Raw genomic sequence first — 8,261 nt, 5'->3', positions numbered from 1 at the left:
TTTAGATACCATTCCATCCACATTTGAGTACATCAACTTAATCATCTTGTTTATATACTTGTCATGATTTGGTTCTACTACCTTCCTCCTTATTCCCTCCTGTTTATGTACCACTTTCGTACCTGCAATCCTATTACTTTGTAAAAAAATGTATTCTTCTCCTCCTGTGATCTTCCCTCATTTTTTGTTTTTGCTTCCTCCCTCTTCTCTTTCATTAATTCCAGTTCCTCTTGTGTTAGGCATCTTTTTATCCATACATTTTTGAACTCCTCTTTTTCCGTAAGATTCTTTGCATTTTTTAGTATCTCCTCCACGGTGTTTACACTCTGGAAGGTTACCTTTAGGGGTCTTGACTTGCTTCTCACGTATTTCCCTAACCTTTTGTGTTCCTGTATGTCTTTACTACAGATTTCCTCTGATACTTCTTTCAATATGCCCATTACATTTGCCATCTCCTTTTTCTCTCTTGAGATCGTTTTTTACCTTACTTCTTCCTCTTCTATACCAGTGATTACTATAGATTTGTTGATATCTACTGAATCTCCGACTAACTTAGGATTATTTTGAATTTTTCTTTTCACTTCCATTTTAATGCTTTTTTCTTCCACCCTTCTTCTAAGTCTTTCTTTACTTTCACCATTTCAGCATAAGTGGTTTCCACATCATTTTTGTAGCTTTGCACAGCTTCATTCACCTGTTTTCTCTTCTCCTCGGTATCACTGCTCTGGTCTATCAGACTGCTTACTTGCCTAATTGTCTCTATCATTTTTTAACTCTTCCATAATACTCTCGTGGTTGACTACTGTACTTGCCATTTCACTGATTTTTCTCTTAAGTGTACCCACTTCTACTGTTAACTCATCTATGGTTGTGTCTTTCTTGTTGACTTCTTTTCCTAATTTTTCTATTTCTTCCTTTGGCAAGTGCATCTGTTTCTTAATTTCATCAATCTCATTCTGAAAAGCCATCTCTAGTCTATGTACTCGTTCCACCAGTTTATTGTGAGTCTCCATTTCAACCAATTCTTGGTAGAAATCATCATCCTGCTTTCTACCTTTATCCCTTCTCTTTTCCAAGTTTGCTTTATTAAAGTATGTGGTCATTTTGCAGTACTAAAAGCGCATATAGTACTTACATTCCCTGGGGCAGTTGTAGACTAAACAAACGCTCAGCTGATTGTGCGCATTCTTGCGCTGCTTTGTTTTCTTTTCTGTTTGAACAAGTCTTACTTAAAACTTCTTTTTTATATTAGAACACCATTTAGTCTAACCTGGTACAGAGCTTGACTCATATAAAGATACTAATTTAGGTAATGCCACTGGCCAAGTTGGCCAGGTATGGAGCGGTGGCGACGTGCGTCTGCTCTCCTCAGAGCCTAGAGTGTGTGTGTGTGTGTGTTTTAAACTGTAAGTCACCTTATGAAGGTGGCCAGGTGGGTAGGTTGGTGGGTGGCCAGAGTGGGAAGAATGGCTTGGGCAGAGTGGCTGGACAAGCGGAGTGGACCGTGAGGGTGGGGTTGGTAGGTGAAGTGGGGGAGATGGGTGGGTGTGGTGAGTGGGATGGGTGGGTGTGTTGGATGAAGTGAGTGAAGCAGTGAACTGCAGGCTTTCGTGATGTTGGCATTCACTTGTAATCCACCATCTTCCTCTTAGAGGATAGAGGGGAAGTTGAGGGACACTTGTGCAACCAGCTTCCAGCAGCATATCCATACTCAAATCACTTGCCGCTCCATTCAGTCACTTAAAGACGACACACAGCTGCATGCACGGCCTCCTGATATCCACCCTTCCAAGTCCTATCTCCCTTGTGAGGACAGAGTCCATCTGGCCAGTCTGAGATGTGGGTATCATCCAGCCCTCTGAAGTTATCAGAAGAGACTGGATGACTTCGTTGCTGATGCCTGGTCAAGATGTAACACAACACCCCATACTATTAAGCACATTATGGATGACTGCATTGCACACAATCACATATGCCAACAACACAACATACACTCCTTGAGAGCTCTGTGGGAAAGCCCGGTTTCGGCTGTGGCCTTCCCTAGGGACTCAGGACTGTTCGGCCAGACTGCCTAGGGAACAACTACTACTAGACAGTAAAACCACCTGGTTATATCAATGCCCTTGTATGAAGGCATCCCTCCAACACTTTTCTACAATGACAGGATGTATACAAATCATACCAAACAATACAATCACTACAGTATATTGGCATCATACAAATGTTTCTCATAAGTTATATATTTCTGCATGCTTTTGAGGTCCAGGAAGAGAGTCTGGGGTTACTGTTACATTATACTATTAATTGTTCACAGTGAATAACTGATCTGAGCATTTGCACCTCATTCATAATACCGCACAAAATAATTACAAAAGCAATTACTTTTTTGTTCTAGAATTAATATGGTACTGTACATTAGTAAGTTTCATGAAATATATACATTAAAAAATACAGTAAAGACTACTGCAGCTTGCCAGCACAGACATATAGCCATAATTGTTCCATAGGTATTCCCCTCCTGACCACCGAGTCTTCCACCTGACTTTCCTGGTTCTTCAATTATAAAATTATTCATTCCAAACACAAGGTACCTCTCTAGTCCCCATACAGAAGTAATTCAACAACTGAAATACACTATAGGAATGACACCCAGTTCTCAATTTGCCTGAACCTACCAATATTCACTATATGAAAAACTAGCCCTACAGTCTTTTGCTATGCTATGTAAGAACTAATTTAGAACTTCCCATCCTATTACTGTGATGAGTTATGCTAACATTCTTGGCTACACTCCCATCACAGCTGGCTATTCACACCACAAATAGGATTTTCCCATTTTCACATGAAACTGCAAATATATGGTAAAACATTTATGAGAGTTCAGTCAATACAGCAGTCTGTTTTACCAGTTTCAGGTTGTCACACAAATGAATTACAATACTGACTGTATCAACCTACTGTGCAATTCTACGCATTATTTATGCTACTGTGATGTACTCAATCTCAAATGCTGTACACGGGTATGTAGAGTACTTAAGCATAGCTAATTATAGCACTGTTAAATCATTAAGTGCTCCTACAGTATAATTGTACATAGTTTAATATTAGAATAATAAGCAACATTACCTATTGTATTGTATTAATCTATTGTAAGTTCCTGCTCTGATGTCATGCAAAAAATACTAAATATTGCTACATAAGTCAATGTAAGATATGAGAAATAATGTTTTTATTCATAACTACCTGTATTTTACTAACTGGAAGTTTACTATACAGTGTGTTCTTTTGCATAGTACTGTTGTGATGACAGCACAGCTCTCACAAACAAAGATGCCTATAACTGTATTCTAGAAGAATAAAGACAATTCATCCTAATACTGTTCTGTACTGTACTATATGATTACAGATACTGTACTAATATAAATAAATTAAATACTGTTAACATGTGAAATATCAGACATCATTATCATCACCCACTCCTTTATAACCACAGCAGTAGCATAAACCAAACATACTGTTGGATGTTACACTGGAAAAATCCCTAACAGAACAAACTATGAGAACTTGTTACTGCAACTGGGAGAATATTTCCACAAAACACAGAACTTCCAGCTATCACTCTAAAAGAGGAACTGTCCGGTGTGCAGATACAAAATAATGAAAACTGCCTGTGCCATAGAAAAATAACATAATACATATAATTTTTGTGAAACCAATGACCTGCATGGATGGGGTCTGAGCAGCATTAACATTGCTCATCTTCTCATGTTTGTTAAACATGGAAGACTTTCCAACTGTAATGACATTAATTGGCCAGTTAAAATTTTGTGGAAGATAAGTTCTAAGTACAGTTCAATGAGCTCACCCTATTCAAGGTAAATTTGTCCTTACTGGCAGGGAGTAACTTCCATCCCATCCTCATCAAATCCACACCAAAGTTCATTTTATCCACAGATAGGAGACAAACATATCAAGCTCTCTTGCTACTTGTGAAAATCTTGAGTGACGGGAGCACATGCAAGTTACTTTCCACAAGCATGGAAAATGTTTCCAACATTATCCCCTCAAATTATTAAAAAAAAAAAAAAAAAAAAAAAAAAAAAAAAAATCCTTAAATGCACATACAGTACTTACCTTTCATCAATGTAAGATGCTATTATGAGGGTCATACTTATGTAGAACTGACAGAAAATACTGTCATGAGCGTGTATGTAGTATAAGCTATTAACACAAAAAGTATGAATCATAAACATAACCTTACCTGATGTGTAAACCGCTCAAAATATTATGATATAATTTGGAACAGAGTTCTCTGTTATGAAGGGAAAAGCATTTGTGGTTAAAATGAAATGGCTTGCTACAGATACAGTACACTGCAGTGAGGTGTGAGATGGTTGTTATGTTCTTGTAGAAAGCCTGTGACTGTGATTATGGTAATTCTGTCTACTGTCATGAATATGCCTATAATCTTACGAAAGAATTCATGGAGGAGTCAATGGTTGAATTCTAACTTGAGATTGTTGGCCTACTCATGACAGTAGATAGAATTACCATTTGCCATAATACATTACACCATATTCAGTTCAAAATTTCACCCATAATGAGTAACCACATTATGCAGCAAGAAATGAATGGAATAACAAGTACTGTATGTTGTAGTGGTATAGCTGATAGCTGTAAACTGCAACAGCACAGTGGTTGTCTGATAGCACACGTGAGACTGAGAAGCCGTGTTGTTAACTGACTCTTGTATACTGTGTTTGATAAATTATGTTTGTATTCATACCTAGGCCTGCTGACTCACTACTTTTTTCTCAATCACAATACCTTATGCTACACCATATTCTGCCCAAAATTTTATTGCATTATCATAGAGAAGAGGATGATGGGAGTTTGATGCAGGCTCACACCCAAAATAACCAAGTACTATACTTGTACCACATTGAGTACACCGCTTCCCGTCCGATCAGCGAAGTTAAGCAACGTTGGGTCTGGTTAGTACTTGGATGGGTGACCGCCTGGGAACACCAGATGCTGTTGGCATCCCTACGTGTCAAGTGGGGTTGGTGGAGGATTAGTGCCCCTCCCTGTAAAACAATTAACTCTAAGCCGTTGGCCACCCCGTTTGGGATACATGGCGTCTGGCAATGAATGAATGAATGAAAAAACTATACCAACCTACAAGGCTGAGGTATCCTCAAGCTAGTTTAAAATAATGTCTTTACTAGGTCTAGCCATAATGGAGAATTTCCAATGAAATTAACCAGTCTTTGCCTGTTTTCCCCCCAAATTCCCAGTGGCAATAAAACTCCCACATCAAAGACGAAAAATCTAAATAAAATCCATGATACTCCAAGTAAGTCGTGTATGAGAGCCCTAGCACGAATTCAACACGGATGATGGGTGCTGGTGCCGAAGTGGTGATGTGAAGGTGTAGGGTACATAGGAAGACTGCTACGCAACAGGGAATAGACTGTTTGGCCATTAATATATTACATACATACATACATATATCCATCCACCCATCATCCAGTCCTACATTGCCCCATGAGGAGCATAGGAGCCCGGGGCTAGGCAGTTGGTCCTGACATTTAAGATGAGAGTGAACATACATATATATATATATATATATATATATATATATATATATATATACTGTATATATATATATATATATATATATATATATATATATATATATATATACTGTATATATATATATATATATATATATATATATATATATATATATATATATATATATATATATTCTCTATATATATATATATATATATATATATATATATATATATATGCTGTATATATATATATATATATATATATATATATATATATTTAAATATATATATACTGTATATATATATATATATATATATATAAAAAGTATATATATCTATCTATCTATCTATATATATATATATATCTATATCTATATCTATCTATCTATATATATATATATATATATATATATATATATATATATATATATCTATCTATATATATATATATATATATATATATATATATATATACACAGTAGGCTTGCACAGTGCACGAGAGATTGGGCGGTCCACGACCTCGCGCACTGGGAATACATAATCTTATGGGAATAATTACATATGGGCGGTACCCCCTCATACCTGGACATTTTTTGGCCCTTAGAGACATAATAAAGGTCATATTTTTCAGACATTGTACTAAAGCTATAGCTACAATAACAAAAATATGGGTAGTCACCTTAACAACAGTAGACAACAGGCCTGATGACCTTAAATAACAGGGGTTCTGAGGCGCGGCAACATTTACAGCGCCAACACTTCCCTCCACAGACTCCTCTTGAGCTCCTTCCCCAGGAGCATCAAAGTCACTCACTTCGGCCATAAACCCTTCAAAGTCCAATGCTGACACTTCTGACATTGCATCCTCTTCATCCTCAACAGTAGAATGTCCAGGAATTTCTGTGCATCAACATGACGACACGTGACGCGCCATGTTAGGGGTGGTCGCGCACTAATAGAAAATGGCATTTTTGAGTCACTCCTTGTCTTTGCCTCGCGTTCTGTGCGGTAAACTTGCGCATTCAAGGGTTTTTGGTTATGTTTTTTGGTCACTCGCGCACAATGCGAATCGCGCACCGTGCGAACCTACTGTATATATATATATATATATATATGAATACTGTATATATATATACACTGTAATGCCCCGATATACGATACCCCTATATGCGATACCCAGGCTTAGTGGTGGGGCTACAAATACCACCAGGCCCCGATACCCAATGGGTGAGCCTCGGTTTAACCCCTAGGATATGCAATTTGATCGCCCGAACTTCCCTGAAAACCTGTATATGGAGCCGATTTTCCAACTCTTACAGAAGTAAAAAGTTTTATGCCCAAGGTTTGGAGCTTGAATTTACACACTTACGCTGCAAATCAGAGCATGTTAGACCAACTGCTTCATGAGCTATAGCCTGTCAAAGTTGAAAAAAGTTACCCTTCCAGGCGGGGCAACTCCAGTGTTCTATGCACTCCCATCCCTCCCTCCCTCATTCCTCCCCTCCCATGACCTTCTTCACCCACTCCCATCACCTCCCCCTCTCTTCCTCCCCTCCCCCCTACCCCCTATCCCCCTACCCCACCCGTGAATATTTTCAAGCTCATTTTTTTTTTTTTTTTTTTTCCAAACAACAGCATGCAAAATAATTATGTTGGTGATCCTTTATCATTCTTTTTCTGTGCCTGCCCCTTCTTTTTCTGTGCCTGCCCCTCCTCTCTTCCTATTTCTCCCATCTTTCATGTCATTTCTTATTGCTTTTCTTTCTTTTACAGGTGGCTTTACATTGAGTGACAAGCCAAATGGTTTCCTGTAAGCCAAGAAACCATTTACAATGCTGGGTGGTAACCATATAACCAACACATACGTGCTCCCTACATGTCAACAAGTGGGTTGGTGGAGGGTTAGTGCCCCTCCCTGTAAAACAAATAACTCAAAGTCAAATGGCCACCCCTTATAGGATTATGGCGTCTGGCAATAGAGAGATAGATCCTCTCTCACTGCAAAGGACATGAAAACAACAGGAATTTTGCATACAAGCCATTATTGCAAAATACTGGGACACCAGGGTCAGATTAAAAATAGCCGACAATATTGACACAGCCCTATGGCCGCATGGCATATATAAAATATAATAAATGCAATGATATTGCAAAAAGGAAAGCATATATATATATATATATATATACACACACACACACATATATACAGCATACATACAGGGAGGTCCCAAAGATATGAGCAGTTAGGTTCCATTTGGCATAGTCGTATAATGAATTCTCGTATAATGAAACACGTAACTAATAGTAAAATATTGGTTGGGTTCAAGGACCCAATCAAAGGCATGTTTTCATGCTAAAATATATGACACCAAACGCAACAAACATACTTATATTACTGAACTGTGGAGAAAGCAACCTGAACGAGCAAACAGCATGCAAATAACATGATTGCACATTAATTAAACAAATAAAACATGCAAAACACTCATCTATAGGTGGTAATGTTGTGTGGGAGGTGGGAAACTGGCAGGTGCCAGCTGAGCAGCCATGCCAGATTCCCAAACCCATATTATTGTACCCGGCAAGTAAATATTATTGCTTTTTGATCAAAATTATTGCACTCATAAACAAAGGCATTTCTTCACTAATCAGTAATTACTGTGGAATTAATATATTTATATG

The 8,261-nt window shown here is 37.9% G+C and overlaps 1 pseudogene; it reads left to right on the top strand.

Moving 5' to 3' along the window:
* The first annotated feature begins 4,924 nt into the window (after positions 1–4,924).
* Positions 4,925–5,043, top strand: LOC145404566 (5S ribosomal RNA; annotated as a pseudogene).
* The last annotated feature ends 3,218 nt before the right edge of the window (positions 5,044–8,261 follow it).

The sequence above is a fragment of the Coenobita brevimanus genome, chromosome 63, assembly GCF_032717465.1.
Source record: "Coenobita brevimanus isolate Jiangsu-jjx chromosome 63, ASM3271746v2, whole genome shotgun sequence".
In the NCBI taxonomy this organism is placed as follows: Eukaryota; Metazoa; Arthropoda; class Malacostraca; order Decapoda; family Coenobitidae; genus Coenobita; species Coenobita brevimanus.
Note: the sequence above shows the minus strand (reverse complement) of the source record. Positions and strands in the feature narration are given on the sequence as shown.